The 17,167-nt window shown below is 47.4% G+C and overlaps 1 protein-coding gene and 1 long non-coding RNA gene across 6 annotated transcripts in view; one reads left to right on the forward strand and one right to left on the reverse strand.

The window, feature by feature from the left end:
- The window catches only part of LOC144120712 (zinc finger protein basonuclin-1-like), a 325,073-nt gene that overhangs the window by 203,182 nt on the left and 104,724 nt on the right, over positions 1 to 17,167 (forward strand). The window lies entirely within an intron of this gene.
- Positions 9,841 to 14,425, reverse strand: LOC144120714 (uncharacterized). 2 transcript variants are annotated; one of them, XR_013312475.1, is made up of 5 exons: positions 14,034 to 14,425; positions 13,442 to 13,530; positions 12,839 to 12,896; positions 11,823 to 11,973; positions 9,841 to 9,966 (listed from the first exon to the last, which is right to left on the reverse strand). It is a non-coding gene; the product is annotated as an uncharacterized LOC144120714 (long non-coding RNA). The 2 variants fall into 2 exon arrangements; XR_013312476.1 differs by lacking the exon at positions 13,442 to 13,530.

Raw genomic sequence — 17,167 nt, forward strand, 5'->3', positions numbered from 1 at the left:
TCATGTAAGGCTCCTTCGTCCTCCCCTTATTCGTAGAAGTCGTTTCTTGAATGCAATCTGCGTCGCGGTCCTTATCGCCGGTCCAGATGAATTCATAACGCGGTCGACGCGTGTGTTTCTTGCTTCGCGGATGGAGCATGACGTATGGCTTCGCACGCTTTTGGCAGGGAGTTTCCTCGTTAATAACGCTTATCACCGCTTCGGTTTAGCCTGACGGCATGCGTGTGCGCGGGTTTTCGACGACGCGGTGAGTGCGTGTCTGAAAACAGTCTCTGGTTGCAGAAACGTGCGGACGCGAGTGAAAAGAAGAAAACAGTGAAAGTAGCCTAACTAATTTGGCAATCTAGTGGCGTGTAAGCCAAGAACTATCAGCGCCGCTTGAAAAGCGACTGTGCGTTTCCTACCTAATGCTGAAGCGCTAAGCACAACTTCGTGGCTCGCGCTGACTGACTTTTCGCAGGCACCTCGTAAATGAGGGTAGAGAATCCATGAAAGAATGGTAAGTAGCTGTAGACTAACGTACCTACTAGCTTGTTATCGCCATTAACAGAATGTAGAGGGCGCTACCATGTTGATCGTCTGTTGCTTACTTGTGAATAATGTTTCAGGCAATCGTAAGGCTTTCAAAGCCGCCACAATTAAAGACTGGATATATCCACACTGCACACTGGATATATCCACAACTTCGCAAAACAAGCGCTTACATCATAGCAGTGGGCTGCCACTCTTTGAAGCGCAATGGGTAGATGCCGTTCATTTAAACTATAGCGACGCTTCAGAGACTTTCAAAAGGATGAAATATAAAAAAAGGAATGCACTCCACAAGCCTTCGGCCCAAGCTCTACACAGCCGTTAATGATTGCTCAGAGCGTGCTGGTTCTCACTTTTTTTCTTCTTCTTCAACGCGTACTCTTACTTTTAGGAGACTTTCAATCAGAAATGACGGCACACGCGTATCAGGGGCGATCCTTCCGAGCAGACAGTGGTAGTACGGAACTGGCGTAGTACGCGGCGATGCATAATGAGTAACGACTCTAAAATAAAGTGCCGAGGAACACTGAGCACGAGCGAAGAAACCTTCTTCGCTCAGACACGAAAGACGCGGCGTGCTAGAGAAAGTGTATATATAAGGCGGCGGCGGAGCGGTCCGGTGAAATGCCGGGACACTCCTTAACAGCGATTCACAGCCATTACGCGACTGTTCGGGGAGCGGACGAGCCTGAAGAAGGTTGCGCACGGCTAGCGAAGCGGACGATGTATGTGTGTGTGTGTGTCCGGACCAGCCCGGCGCTAATGGCAGCCCATTGCTCAGATGCTATACGGCGCGTAACAACCGCTATTGACGTCCTCCCCCCCCCCCCCCCCTTTCCGTCCCACCTTACTTGTTCAGTGCGTACTACTCGCGCGCGCTCACATACTCACGCGCGATTGCTTGTTCATCCGCTTCGAGCTCGTTCATTCAGGTCGAGGGCTGAGCGATAGCGAGTAATACCTCGACAGGTGTGCGTCCTTTTTTATTATTTTATTTTATCCTGCCTTACCTGTAGCGCTTGAATGGCTTTGTTAAGGTCCCCACGCTTCGTTCGACGAGTCAACACAGAAAGTGCTACAGCCTCTTTACTGAGCTTCGCTTTCTTTATATCCCGTTGTTGAACAGGCTACTCGCTTCATCGATAATTGGTTTTTGGGGAAAGGAAATGGTGCAGTATCTGTCTCATATATCGTTGGACACCTGAACCGCGCCGTAAGGGAAGTGATAAAGGAGGGAGTGAAAGAAGAAAGGAAGAAAGAGGTGTCGTAGTGAAGGGCTCCGGAATAATTTCGACCACCTGGGGATCTTTAACGTGCACTGACATCGCACAGCATCCAGCGCCTTAGCGTTTTTCCTGCATAAAAACGCAGTCGCCGCGGTCGTGTTCGAACCCGGGAACTCGAGAGATTTTAGATATGCTTTTATGGAACGGACATTGCGTAGGCGACGCTCGCAATTCTGGCAAGCAAAAGGTGTGGCAGCGAATGTGACACCTCGGTGAATGAAGTGGGAATTACAGTCGGCGTTATCGTGTCCTTCCGTAAAGGGTTGTTTGGGCTGATTCAACTGCATTACCTGGTCTTCTGTCTCGCGCTGTCTCCACGTGGGATGTGTCATTTCGACCGATACCTCGCAGGAGGTCTATGCCCCCGGAGGCGACCCAACGACAGTCACGTGACGGAGGTCATTTTCGGGTTGCCGACGCTCATACGTCACACATTCAACAGGCCACCTCCTCAAGAGTTGCAGCATCGTGCGCATTCCAGTATGGCGCAACACAACAACAGTCCGACGGAAAGCGATTCCCCTCGAGTCCCTTCTTTCCCTCCTCCCCGAGAGAACGCCCTCGCTGGCTCGCGAGGTGCGGTACGGGGCACGTGCGCATAGCATCGCTGCCTTGTCGTCCTGCACCGAGGGGCGCTCATTCTCTGTCGCGGATGCGGCGGACGATCCTCTCCAGCCTTCGCCTCGTGTCCGCGCGGAGTGCACGGCGAAGGCTGTGAGGACGCCGCGTAGGAGGAGGAGGGGGGCTCGGAGGGCCTTCTCTTCATTAGGCGCGCGCGTCCGTCTGCTGCGCGCGCAGGCGCTTGCCGGCGTGTCTCGCGCGCGTCCCCCCACCGAGAAGAGGAGGCAGCAGGGAGTGGTCCCTGAGAAATGAAGCCGCTCGCGGCGCGAGCACTCCCAGGCTGCCGCTGCTTGTGCTGTGTTCGTGGTGCCGCAGCCATGACGGCACCCATTAAAAACGAGCCGGGATTCGCGGCCGTGCCTTACCGCCGCCCGGCCGAGGACGATGCTGCAGGCACGCCTCCTCCTTCCCCTCTTGCGCTGCTGCCGGCGCAACTGGTGGTGCTGCAGAGCGTTTCCGCTCCTTGTTGTGGTGTGGGGGCCAGTGGCGGTGGTGGCGTGTTAGCGTGGACGCGTCGCGAGGCCCTCTTTGCGCGGAAAATATGCAGTCCGAGGTCGTTTCATTTCGGTTCCCTTCCCTCTCCCGCTCTCTCTCTTCGCCTTCTTTGTCTCGCACCGACCGCGGGCGTGTGCTTCTTCGGCACCATTTGACTGTATTTGACACCCCTCTTCCTCCGAACTCAACCTGTGCAGGTGTTTCGGCTGCGCCTTTATCTCGGAATCAGCCTATGCATGGAGCATGTTAGGACCTTGGTTTAGCGTTATCCCATTGGGCGCTTTGTTGTGGAATGGCAGAATGAATTGGCATGTCCTGTCTCAGTTCCGAGCCTTTTCGGGCGAAATGTTCCTTTCGTTCGACGAAGTTGCGGCATGAACGAAATATATTGATGGCCCTTATTGCAGATAAGACTCGCCTCTGAAGGGGACACCACAGCGGAGTGCTAAGCCCACTTAGATTGGCAGTTTATTGTTTAGTGACAGTTTAGATTGCAAATATGCCATTTTTGTTGAGAACATCTTGGTTAAGGTATATATAAAATTGCGCGAGTAACGGCATCGCTCGAGAATTCCTGTAACTGCGTTTCGTCAAGTGAAATTCTCACTGACCATAATCGGCTCATCGTTTTCACGTGTGTAGCACTATTTCGATGGGAACAGGAAGTGCAGTCGAAATGCGAAAGCAACGCGGCGAGCGTTGCTGAGTTATAAGATTTCCCTTCATTAAAGTTGTTTTCTACTATTACTAGAAGAATGTGAAGCGCAGCTCGCTTCGGCTTCCTGGTCACTCGGCCTGCGTGAAGCCGTCATGCGCAGAAAATTGAGAGGGTCAAGACAAACGCAAGCCAACCTTACGTAAGCTCTCAAGGTCGTTTGCGCCTTTTTTACGAACGGTGAAGCAACCATTAGTATGAAGTTATTAACAGGGCTTCATGGCTAACTAGGGTGCCTCGATGCAGCGTTCCTTTCAAAGGTACTGGAATCAAGGTACCCTATGGCTGACTGCATAATTGCGCCATCTGTTGATGAATGTTTTCCACGAAGGTTTGTGTGACCGGCAGGAAAAGGTGTTCTGCATTCGTCCATTCCGGAGCCCTCCACTACGGGACCTCATTCTTCCTTTCTTCTTTCACTCCCTCGTTTATCCCTTCCCTTACGGCGCGCTTCAGGTGTCCAACGATATATGAGACAGATACTGCGCCATTTCCTTTCCCCCAAAAACCATTATTATTATTATTATTCGTCCATTTCCTCCGATTGGTAGACGCTCGCTGACTTGCATGACTCGCCGCGGGGATGACGTCTTGAAAGGACGCAGCAGCACCGTAGTTCAGTCGGGATGTAAATGGGGAAGAAAGGCTGCTTCTTTGTTTGCGTTGATTTTCCCTTTAGTGTCCTTGTAAGGTTAGGTTTTAGTTATGAAGACAGTGAGGACGCGGTAATCTTCTCACTGTGGGGGACGTTTGAAGCACGCCGCAAGCGAGTGGATAAAGCTAGGGGCGTGAGAATATAGCTTTTTCTAAACCGTATGGAATACTAAGAACGTACAGCCTTGTAACCGAATCGAATACGAAAAGTGTGGCTATAAACTGAATCGCATAGTGATAGGACTTCATTAATTGAATACTTTCACGAATATGCGCAAAATAGCAAATATTCGTACAACGCAAATAATCATGCCTAATAGCAAACGTGGTAACGGCGGCGCTAATAATAATAATAATAATTGGTTTTGGGGGGAAAGGAAATGGCGCAATATCTGTCTCATATATCGTTGGACACCTGAACCGCGCCGTAAGGGAAGGGACAAGGAGGGAGTGAAAGAAGAAAGGAAGAGAGAGGTGCCGTAGTGGAGGGCTCCGGAATAATTTCGACCACCTGGGGATCGTTAACGTGCACTGACATCGCACAGCACACGGGCGCATTAGCGTTTTGCCTCTATAAAAACGCAGCCGCCGCGGTCGGGTTCGAACCCGGGAACTCCGGATCAGTAGTCGAGCGCCCTAACCACTCAGCTACCGCGGAGGGGCAGCGTTACGATACGGCACTTTAACTTATTTGAGTTACAGATATACAGCTGTCAAAAGACGGAACACTGATCTCCACAAGTGGGTACGCAACATGAAGCTGGTACATTGACTTATGACCGTCGTGCGTTTAAGAAAATCGCATGTTGTTACTACAACGGGGAAGGTATACTATAGAGCCATTTTTAACTAGACGATCATGATTATAGATTTTTATGGCGCAAGGGCATCTATGGCCGGAGAGCGCCATATGGCACAAGATATTTTCGATTTCTCAAGTTGGGGTCAAAGACCCGTTTCCCACGCATTTCACCCTAAGTAAGCCGAGCACCAGCCCAGGGGAAACCTTGTACCCATTGTATCTCCGGTGGGTACCCGGCGGCACTGTGGATCGAAGCGTGAGAGCGGCGAAGTAAACTTATAATCGCCTCCGCTCTTACAAAAATGGCCCATAGACAGTCTATAGACTTCTTATAGGCTCTATTGCCTTCCTATAGATATTTATTTTTGTCTATTCATAGTCTATAGACTGTCTAAAGTCTAGTAAATGTTTATGGCCATAAATCTATAGATTCTCTATAGACAGTCTATAGCATTTGTATTGCCTATAGACTGTTCTCTACGGTTTTTATAGAGTGTTTATAGACTTTATAGACAGAAGTCTATGGACAGTTTGTTGACTGCCTATAGAAATATTTGTAAGGGCGGGTTGGGGCATCAAGGCACGGTTCGCTAAACCTGCCCGTAGCTGCAGCGCCGCCCAGCCTTGAAGGCCATGACGCCGCCACCCGAATGGGCCAAATCGCGGCGCTGAGCCGACTAGCGTGCACAACCCGATCGCTGCATGCATAGGGCCGTATACCGCGGAATAAAACTGTGGCGTGCCTTATTCGAACTTTGCGGCCGTTATTCGATAAGTATGCGAAAACTTGAGGACATATTCTATTCGTTTAGAATAGTTTTGAATGCGGACTATTTGATTCGTTCGACGAATCGAATAGGACGGTATTCGATTCGCTATTTCGCACACCCCTATCTGAAGGCTTTATAAACCGGGTAGAGGCCAAGAAGTCTTGTATAGTCATCGCCTAAAGACCCCTAACGCTAGGTTCGAGGACCACAGACTTTTTTGCTGATTGGTTTTCTTTCCTTCTTTCTTCTTTCTTTCTTTCTTTTTTTCCTTCTTTCTTTCTTTCTTTTTTTCTGTCTTTCTTTCTTTCTTTCTTTCTTTCTTCCTTTCTTTCCTTCTTTCTTCCTTCATTTCTTTCTTTCTTTCGTTCTTCCTTACTTTCTATCTTTCTTTCTTTCCTTCTTTCTTTCTTTCTTTCTTTCTTCCTTCCTTCCTTCCTTTCTTTCCTTATTTCTTTCCTTATTTCTTTCTTCCTTTCTTTCTTTTTTTCTTTCTTCCTTTCTTTCTTTCTTCCTTTCTTCCTTTCTTTCCTTCTTTCTTCCTTCATTTCTTCCTTTCTTTCTTTCTTTCTTTCTTTCTTTCTTTCTTTCTTTCTTTCTTTCTTCCTTTCTTTCTCGAACGAATTCCTACGGAACGAAAGGAGTGACAGCAGCCTAAATTCAGATCTCTGCTTGCGCAACGTTGGCCACTTTACGTTTCTAACTCTGTTCTCCATTCTCACACAACAGAGTCCTCGCGTTCATAAAGCTCTTTCGTCGTTGATCGGGCACTTCTATAGGCGCCGTGACGCGATGTCTTGCCTTTGGTGCCCTTGAACTTGCATGTCGTTGTTGCGCTGTCTTATTTCCCGCAGTATCGAACGATTCGAGGAATGACGCCCTTGAAGAGAAATACCCCATGCTGTTTACCGACGTTTCGTAGGCTAGCTCGCTCTTCGTTCTTGTCTTTCGTGCCGTAATTTTATTTGAAGTGCGAAATTGAAATCTTTCTTTCGATCTGAACGAGAGTTTAAAATAGGCTACTTAATTTTGGAAAAGTAAAGCCGGGTAATAATAGTTCTGGTTGTATCCAAGGGCATGACGCAGGAACACCCTTAAATACTGGCTAGCTATTTCTTTAACATTAATTCAAAAATTCTTTAACTGCAGAAGACCCGACAGCCAACAGTGCTGCTGCCGTTCTGTTTCCGTAAAATTGTTCGCATTGTTCGTCTTTGCAGGAGTATCCGCTGTGAGACGCTTTATCATAAGCCTTTTTTTATTTAACCCACATTTCGGTGTCGAACAAAGCAATGTTGATATAGTATTAACCCTGACACCTTAAACCCTGATCTCTATTTACAGCGTAGCGCAAATGTTCTCCCAAACTTTGCAAAAATTAAGCGCCGTATCCTCTGTATAACACATGACTACCGCGTTTGATTTTCTGTTGTAATCACCTCCTATTTAATATTGCTGAAAGCTATGTTAGGGAATATGAATGCAATGAAAATATACAGCGAATTTGCGTAGAAAATCTGGAGCCTGCTACAAAAATGTGAAGATCAACATCATGCCCTGAGTTCGCTTCTTTTGCATGGGCATAAGAGATTTGCGCACGGCGAACTTTTAATTTTCTTCTTTAACCATTTCAGACACTCATTATCCTATAGAGAAGAATATAAAAATCTCTGTGTGTGTTTCGAACCCCCTATTTCACAAAATCAACGTGACTGTCTGAAAAACTAGCAAATCGTGCGCGTATGCTGCCCACATTCACGCTCACAGATTTGCAGCCTTATTCTCCTATCAAACACATACGTGCCGAATTAATTATTTTCCTCAACATCAAAGTTGCTTCCGAAATGGAAGCTCAGGTGGAGTGTCCTTTAGTAAAACATTCCTCCGCTTCAGAGAAGAAAGAATTGATAACAGCAGACAACACTTCGTACTCTCTAAAAGCGAATATGCTTTTATGAATAAAAATGGAGTAATACGCCCTCTGGTCGGCTCTATAGAGGACAGCTTACTGCTTTTTTTACTATTTCCTGTTTAGAGTGTAAGCGCGCCGTAGACCTTCGCGACGTCCATCTCTGTTTCTTGATTTGTAAAAGTGACTTTTGTCCTAGGCACGAAACTGTCGTGCCTGTCTGTGCAACAGGGATTAAAAAATGTAGACGGCATGTCTGACTTCGTGAAAACAACGCTATATATACGCTATATACGCTTCGAGACAAAAACTATGAAAAGTCGCGTGCATGCACAAATGTAGACGCCGTGCCTGAAAGGGTCTAGATAAACCAGAGGCAAAGCTCTCTTACAGGGACGGGCAAATAAACTAGCATCTTGAAAGGTTAAAAACTGACGAAACTGTTGCGTGAACGCAGGCTCTATTCTTCATGTGCCAACCGCCTACATATTTAACGGCTTGCGGATGTCTCTAAACTATTTTTACTTCTGTCACGGCCACCGCACTGTCAACAGCACGACGGCTATAGCTTACTTGGCCGTCTCAACGCAAAGCGTATAATACGCAGCGGTTTGTGGTCGGTGGGTAAGTGGAAAGAAACAGGATGTGTAGCTTCAACCTCGTTAGATTTATCTCTTTTCTTGGTTTTCTTTTCCCTTTCTTTCTCGCAACGTCTCTTCACGAATGTGCGCCGCGTGCACAGGTGTAGGCTGTACGTGTCCCGCGTCGGCGACCCCCGGGCGACCGGCTTCGTCACACTGTGTCTCCTCCCGGAGATCGCGTGACAAGCGACTATCGCGACGCGCGTCGCATGCGGCGTCGCGCAAGCGCGCGGCGACGCGACCGTTCTTCACGCCGCGGGGCGCGCGCGGATCCGCGGGCGAGCGGCAGTGGCAACCGAGGAGTGTCGCGCTTCACGCTTGCGCGGTCGCGCTTTGCGCGGCCTATGTACGAACTACGCGGACCTTAACCCCGCGCAATGGCTCGGGGTATATTACTTTCGGCACGAGAGCAAGAAAAGCCTGTTTTATGCTCACGCCGATAAACGCTCATTGTGGCCTTCTCTCTGCCAACAAAGGCTGAAGTCGCCCGCGCTGCTCGCCCGACTGACCCCACTGCGGAGTTCACCGCCAGTCGCAGTGCGTCAGTCCCAGCGTGCGGTTGCTATTAGAAATAGTCCGAAATCGGTTGTTTGTACACTGTAAAAAAAAATCCGTCAAAATGACGGGAAATACCTTGGCAGCTCTATTTCCAAGCATTTGACCGTTAAAATGATGGCACCCCGTCATTTTAAAATGACGGTGCTTTTTCATCATTTTGATGTTTTTCTTGTCAATCTGAAATACAACTGAACCGTCAATTTGATTACATTTGACCATCAAAATGACGGCAGAACATCATTTCTAAATGACAGTTTTTCCATCATTTTGACGTCTTTCTTGTCAATCTGAAATACAACTGAACCGTCAATTTGATGACATTTGACCATCAAAGTGACAGCAGAACATCATTTCTAAATGACAGTTTTTCCATCATTTTGATGTTTTTCTTGTCAATGTGAAATACAGTCAAACTGTCAATTTGATAGCATTTGACCGTAGCAGTTACAGCGAGATGTCATTTCTAAATGACAATGTTTTTTCCTGACTTCGATGTCATTTTTATCGATTTGAAAATATAGCCAAACTGTAATTATACCACTGATTGTCTGCGATGGCAAGCTGTCAATTTTAAAACTGTTTTTATGACTTCAAGACTTTTTGAAAATTTGAAATTATCTATAACTGTCAGTACAGCATTTGGCCATCAAGGTAATAGCAGGCTGTAATTTCGAAATGACTATGCTTTTAACCATTCCAAAGTTTGGCTTGTCAACATGAAATGCAACTGTGTTGTCAGTATGATGGCCCAACACGACAAGTCTCAACATAATTCTGTGTCAATATATAGTGTGGTGAACCTGACCACATGAAAGTCACTTGCAGTGGGCAGTACCTCATAAACCATGCAACAAAAACAAATTTACATTTCTACTTGCACATTTATTCATAAATTAAAGTGCATTCAGCAGGCTCAGCAACTTTGGTGCGATTCCGCAGGCCCTGCCTTTGCCGCGCCCTTTCGTTGGGTTGCTCTGCCCAAGGTACCTGGAAACAAAACGAGGATAGAATAAATCCATGCTCCATAAACAGTGCCAATCACATACTCTGCCTACACGCGTGAAATGCCATGAATGTGTGAACTGCACTACCTTCTGCAACACACAGTATTACGAAATTGAAAGACGAGATTAAAATCAGGTAGCAACAAATGTGAGCACACTAGTAGTGCGCTTAAATAGCTACATATACATGCACTAACAATAGATGATGTACCTAAATGTAACCATTATTATAACTCGTAAAAACAGCCCACAATTGCACATACACACCGTATAGTATTTCTAGTAACAATAGGTGCTCATCATGTACAGGAACCATACACAGAGTCTAGAAACCATAACTATGCAAGAGCATTTTGCTGCATTTCAGTGTTTTCAGCTATCAGCCGCAAACATAGGTCAGTATTGATGTAACACCCTGATGTCCAGGTATAGGCTGCAATTGCACATGTGGCAACCATGCATACATTTAAAAACCTCATTATCATGCCTCATCATCTTACCATTTGCACAATGCTCATTCTAATTTCTGTGCCCTTGGCCACAAATAAGCGGAATTTCACACCTGAAATCTTCTGAGCAATCAACAAACCTGTCACGATGATGAATGTCTTAATTTTTTTTCTTTTACACTGCAACTGTTGACACAAAGGGCGGCCAACTTCTCAGGTGCCAACATAGCAGACTTCACGATGGCTCTTTCACCTGTCCATTTCAAGTACTGAGCAATTCTGGACAAATATGGGATCACAGCATAATTTTTTTTGAAAGGGGCTAATAACCCTGCCAGCCCCTAAAAGATCACCAGGTGAAAGGGGAAAGTGCCATGTAATGGTTGTGACAGTACCTGTGAAGCTGTCCTGCCTATGTGTCACGTCTCCCGTTTCAATGCAAAATGAAATCTGACATTCATCATTGCAAAAGGTTTGTTGAGTGCCCAGAAGGTGAGGTAGAGAGCTCTACTTTCTCGGGGCTGATTGTACACAGGCTACAGCGAGCACTGCATCAATGGTAACAAGGGAACCTGAGGCCTGTAAAAGTGCAGAGAGGCATCCGGCAACTTGCCACATGTGTGGACGCAACCCATAGTCAGACACACTGTAATGTTGCACTAGGACATTAGCCAGTGGACACGATACATAGTAGAGCGACTTAAAATAACTGCATTTACACTTAATCCTCGCTCCTATTTTTCCTGACGTCGGTACTTATAAAAGTGCTGCACACATTACATTTAGCAATAATTGACAGTCGCCCGTCCTATCTGGTTCTTCGTTCTAGCCCCTTTCTTGCAGTAGCCAACCAAAAAAATAAGCAAAACACTGAAAAGTGTTATCTAGATGCACTCACAGGACACGTGACCAAGTTTAGGCAATGCAAACTGCCAGGCTTGTGCATTCATCACATGACAATGATCAAATCCGCAATTCTGCAAGTGTCAGAATACCAGAACTGGGTGCAATTTAAAATTAAAAGTCCGGCCTTCATCTCGCAATTGCCAGAGCTAGCCAATGTGCAAGGCTTGTTAGCATGTACTGCTGGCAAGCAGCACTATGTCAATAATCTTACCATTCTACTTTCTAAAGACGCCTGTGACTGGCAAATCACCATACAGGTGTGCCAAAAAGGCAACACGGTGCTGTGCCAGAGAACGAAGAAATGCACGAGAGGAATGTATGTGACGACATCAGAATTTCAGGGGAACAGGGCAGAACTGATCATTTGCAGGCACTGGCTAAGGAGGGCGAGTGCCTTTCCTCAGGAAAAAGAAGCCTGCTGCTCACACTATTGCCTCGGATTCCGATTGCTTATCAAACGCATCATCCACATTCACTCATTTACCTCTGCAAAAGCTCCATGGTGAGGGGGCAGTCGGGAGGGTACGCAACGTTGAACACAAAGAAGGCACCAAGGAGGAGGCCCATGGCCTTCTCAAGACTTCTTGTAGAATCCACTGCAACGATGATCTTCTTTATGTCCCCCATGCTTGATCCTGCAAGGAAAAAAAATTAGTCACACGCAAACGCTACCCACTAAAGGGGTGATCTAATAATTCGAGTAACTCTATGGCCTTCGATGTGTACACTGAGAGAAGCCGAATTCAAATGTACTCGTAAAAAGCCATACTGGGTCTTGTTGCTAGGCCTTATGGTACCCTGGCAGCAGACACAGACACATGCAACGTGCCCTCCCTTATCAGTGCTTTACACGCCACTAATTATATCTGTTGAAGATGCTTGCTTCATGTAAAAATACTACATAGAACTTGTTTATGGAAAAAGCTTTACAAATATTGCACGACAAAAAAAGAATTAACTTTGTCGACAGAATACTTATGGGGAATAGTGATGAAGTAACGAAACTTGGGCAAGCACCGAGGCAACTTTTCAAAGGCCCTCCATTTTGTACCTAGCCTGCCATGACATTGATGAGAAAAGCCAAGCTCAGCTTCGTTCATGCTTTCTAGCAGAACGTCATGCTTTTGGCAAGTCAAAAGGCCGCACATTAGTCTCGATGAACTCTGGCATATCACCTTATAGTGCGGAGATTGCCCCACCCTCCCCACTTATCAACAGTACTCCTACTGAGTTCCAAATTTTTTGTACACTCTAATAAGAATGGAAAACTACTGGCCAAACTTGCACATTGTTATCATGTTTAATTATTAAACAAACTGTACATACATAAGATGAAGCAGCAATTAAGCCGTTCATCCAGGGCTAGCCTCATTCCTAAGTTTTGAATATGTCCTACTAAGTAGAGTGAAGTTACACAAAATCAGGTTACATCGTAGAATAATAAAATACACTGTACAAGCCATGTTTTGAGCCAAAGTTCTATAAATGACAAATACATACCAATCACAGCAAGGTGCGGAGTTGTTGGCAGTCCTTCCAGCCCCCCTTCAGCTGCATGCTGGGAATTCACAAGCCACGTTATTAGATTCCAGAGAAAACATCAGTGATCAGATACATGCATCTCAATAATAAATCATAACCATACTTCCAACGATCCTGCTGTCATCAAGGCACTTTCTACACCTCGGGTACAGTATCATTTCAGCAGAAATGGGTGAAAATGCGGTATAAAATTACAAGACTACAAATTTACTTGATTCAATAATTCCCAGCTAATGGATACGCCAGTCGAAAGAAATTTTTGGCCCTTGTTTGAGGCTTATAGGCAATAAGCTATAAAAATGAATAGAATTTATTTGGAAATAACTATTGTTGAAATAATTAGGCATATATCTTAATGCTATACAAGAATGAAACTGCACACTATCAGTACACGAACTAAACACTGAGCTGCCCCATCGCCACCGGACACCGACGTATGGGGCTTGGTGTGCCAGGAAGCGAGGAACAACAAAAAAGAGAGAGCGTAAGAAATAAAACAGAAAAAAGCTGATCAGTGCACGAAAAGTAGTCTGCTTTTTATTGACGAATACTTTTACGAACCTACGACAGTAGTGCCGACACCATGAATTCAAGGGAGCTGCAGATGGCCAGCATGGTAGTCACAGCACATGTCTTGGCCTGAATTACAACTGAAAATGTAAAAAATGGTTTTTACGACAATTTTTACTGCCCATTAAGCCCATTCATAAGGTGTTCTGCATTTAAATAGAGGCGCATGGCGCGCTAGAGCTCGACCAACTCGATTTCGATCCTTGGCCCGCGTAGCAGTAATCGTAACCGAAAGTCAGGCTCGATCGCGATTGTATGTGCCCGCATGATAGAGATACTATAAACGACTTTCTTCGACTTTCTTCAATTAACGTGCGCCAATGCTCTTCGTACGCTTCAGTGTTCCTCACAGGAAGTTTTTTTTTACACGTGGGCGCACGCAGCCCCTGAAAATCGCTGCACGTGGCTGAACCATGAGGCCGCGATTCACGCTTTACGTAGAAGCATGTCTCTGAACGGCAATCTCGGGCCCACGGCCATCGGTGCGTGTATACATTACGCGTGAGAACTAGCGTGCTCCTCGTAGCTATGTGCCTCACAGAACGCGTACTGCACGAACGAAGCATATAAGCAGAACACTTACCTCTACCCGCTGCAGATGATTTTCGGCTGCAGCCCATACGTTCCTTGATTGCGTCTTCGCGGCCTTCCAACGCGTCGCACACAAAAAGGCAAAATGGCGCAAAAACAGAACGCACACCCGGGCAGAAGCAGCGCGCACAAAGAAAAGCGAGAGGGAACCACGACAACCGGACTCCTTCCTTGACAGCGGGGGCCGGAAGCGCGCGTTGAGCGACGTCTCACATGACGTACCCCTACGCGCCAGCCAATAGAGTTTCTCGTTTTGTGTTGCGCTCTCCGTCTCTTTCTCCTCGCCCGCTCGTTCACGGCGAAGTCTCCGTCTTTCCCGTTTGACGCCGGCGGCTCGTCAAAATAGATAAAAAAGTGGCCGTCAAAATGACGGTTTGTTTTTACAGTGTACTTTCTTCAGCTGTTTTCAGGACGAGACTATAGTTAGACCGCTCATAAATATCAGATTGAAAATTGAAAATTGTTTTTTCGCGAAAGGAAATGGCGCAGTATCTGTCTCACATATCGGCGGACACCTGAACCACGCCGTAAGGGAAGGGATAAAGGTTGGAATAAGAGAAGAAAGGAAGAAAGAGATGCCGTAGTGGAGGGCTCCGGAATAATTTCGACCACCTGGGGGGATCTTTAACGTGCACTGACATCGCACAGCACACGGGCGCCTTAGCGTTTTGCCTCCATAAAAACGCAGCCGCCGCGGTCGAGTTCGAACCCGGGAACTCAGGATCAGTAACCGAGCACCACTGAGCGGCCGCGGCGGGTGAATAAATTTCAGATGCCATATCCTGTTTCATTGTTCCACTACGGCTTACATCCAACATTCAGTGCTTGCAAGTCATGTGGATGGGACTGGACAGCAGCTTTAGAGCATGAGAGTAAGGTTGTGACGTACGGGGGAGCTATGCCAGCGGAGATGATGATGATTGTGATGAATTTTTATGGCGCAAGGGCATCTGTGGCCGAAGAGCGCTATCACACAAGGTTCTTTCTTCTACTCAAGGTGGGGTGAAAGACCCATTTCCCAAGCATAGAAGCCGAGCACCAGACCAGGGGAAAGCTTGTACCCATTGTATCACCGGTGGCTTACCCGGCGGCACTGGGGATCGAACCCCGAACCTCCCGCATGCGAGGCGGATGCTCAAACGACTAGGCCACCGCTAGAAAGAAACAAGCAGAAATGTTAAGAAAGAAGAACGGCTCTCGCTGGTATGTTCCAGGGGACAGGGAAAAACAATCACGCGGCGCAGCGTCATCGTGTCGTCGTCTCGTGTGCACATGCTTTTGACAGAGCGTATCCTATTGTGTATACGTTTGCGCCTCGCGTCTTCTCCTGCTTGTTTCACGACGACGTGTCTCCAGTTGTTTATGTTTCGTGGTGTTGTGTCACTGAGAAGACATTTTCCTGTCCACGGCTTCTTCTTCGCCGCTCGCACACATGGCGGGTCCGGTGTCCTCGCGGAGGGGACACTTTCCAGCCGCCGTGCGCGCGCAGTTTTGCGCGTTCGCACACTGTTTGCTTCCTCCTCATCTGGGCGTTGATTTACTCCCACGCGCTCCTCCTCCTCCTCCTCCTCCTCCTCCTCCTCCTCCCAACGCACCTCTTCGACGAAAGAGGCCGCAGCGCTGCCTCTTCTCCGTCCGCTCTGCGCAGCACGAGTGCAGAGTTCCAAACCGCACCGCGGTCGTTTACCCAGCAGAAGCAACCGCATCAGCAACAGCAGCTCTTCCGAGAACCGTCCTTCTGTCGCCGTATATTTCCACAAGGGCAGCGAGCGGTGCCCAAGGGCCGTTGTGTAAACTGTGTCCTGCAGGCCCATCCCCCTCCTCCCCCGATTTGGACAGCGCCGGGCGGATGCTTCGTCTCTCGAACGGAACACACAACCTGTACAGAGAAGGGAGTGCGTATTTCTGCGCCTCGGCGGCAGCCCATGTGACAAGCGGCGGATCGCGGGCCAAGGCCGAGCTCGTTCGGGCCCCGCGTTCGACAGCCACTGAGTGGGTCGCACCCCCCCTCCATGATCGTAAACTGTGTCGCGCCGTCCCGTAACACGAGTCGCGCGGCACATTGAAAGAGGCGCCGCCGCCGAACAGACGCGCTTGGTGTCGAGAAAGCAGCGCATAAATCGTTGTCCCCGCTCGCTTCGACGACGTTTCGGACCCCGCGACGACTTCCGAGAAGACTTCCCACTTCCTCCTCCTCCTTTAACACTAAAGCGTAAGCGAGGCGCGCGGCCTTTTCGCAAATCTCGCGGGGCTACTAAGCTGCGGTGATGGCGCTGGAAGGATCTTCTCGCTACAGCTTGAAGGAGAGGTTGTTTTTTGAAGGAGGCTTTCCGGAGCTGGCCACCGCAGCACACTGGAGGTCTTCGATTTTCTGGACTAACCTGGCCTCGTGACCGACCGCCAGGTTAGTTTGCATCAAGCAACCGCTAGGCCAAATAATCAAATCGTATTCTACGTCACATATTTCTCCACACACCAGTCTGCCACGCAGTCTTCTGCATGGATTGCGGCTCACATTGATGAGACGGAACGGAAACAAGTTTTTACAAAACGGGAACTATACACCTAAAAAAAACACAGTACTTCAAAGATAGCCTGAGTCGCTTTATGACGTTAAACCCCCATAAACCAAACCAAACCAAACCAAACAGTACTTCAAAGAAGTGTATGCGTTCTGCAGTTCACTTCTTTATGTAGCTGCGTATCATAGCGCTGCGTTTTCTATTTTGTAAAGATGGACCAAATTGCCCAAGTCACTGCCCTAAGAATGTTTTGGGTCGCTCGATGTGTTTTTTATATGTAAAAACTGATTTTTATATATAAGAAAATTTTAACAGCAAATTGCTTCCCCGTACTTGACAAACGACACCCGTACACTCGATGTAGGAGTCATGAAGGCTACCCAGATAGGCAATCAATCCAACGCAGACATTTAGGCAATTACACGCAGACACTTGTCTTAATTTCTTCATAAAACAGCACGATAACACCAGCAAATAACTGTTGATCGAATAGCCTAAGCTAGAGTAGGCCCATAAGTTTTGCAAACATATATGCAGGAGCAGTCAAGACAGAGAACTGAGCAGTTTTGTACTCATTGCAAAATCAGCAAGAAATATGCATGAA

The sequence above is a fragment of the Amblyomma americanum genome, chromosome 2 (assembly GCF_052857255.1).
Source record: "Amblyomma americanum isolate KBUSLIRL-KWMA chromosome 2, ASM5285725v1, whole genome shotgun sequence".
Classification (NCBI taxonomy): domain Eukaryota; kingdom Metazoa; phylum Arthropoda; class Arachnida; order Ixodida; family Ixodidae; genus Amblyomma; species Amblyomma americanum.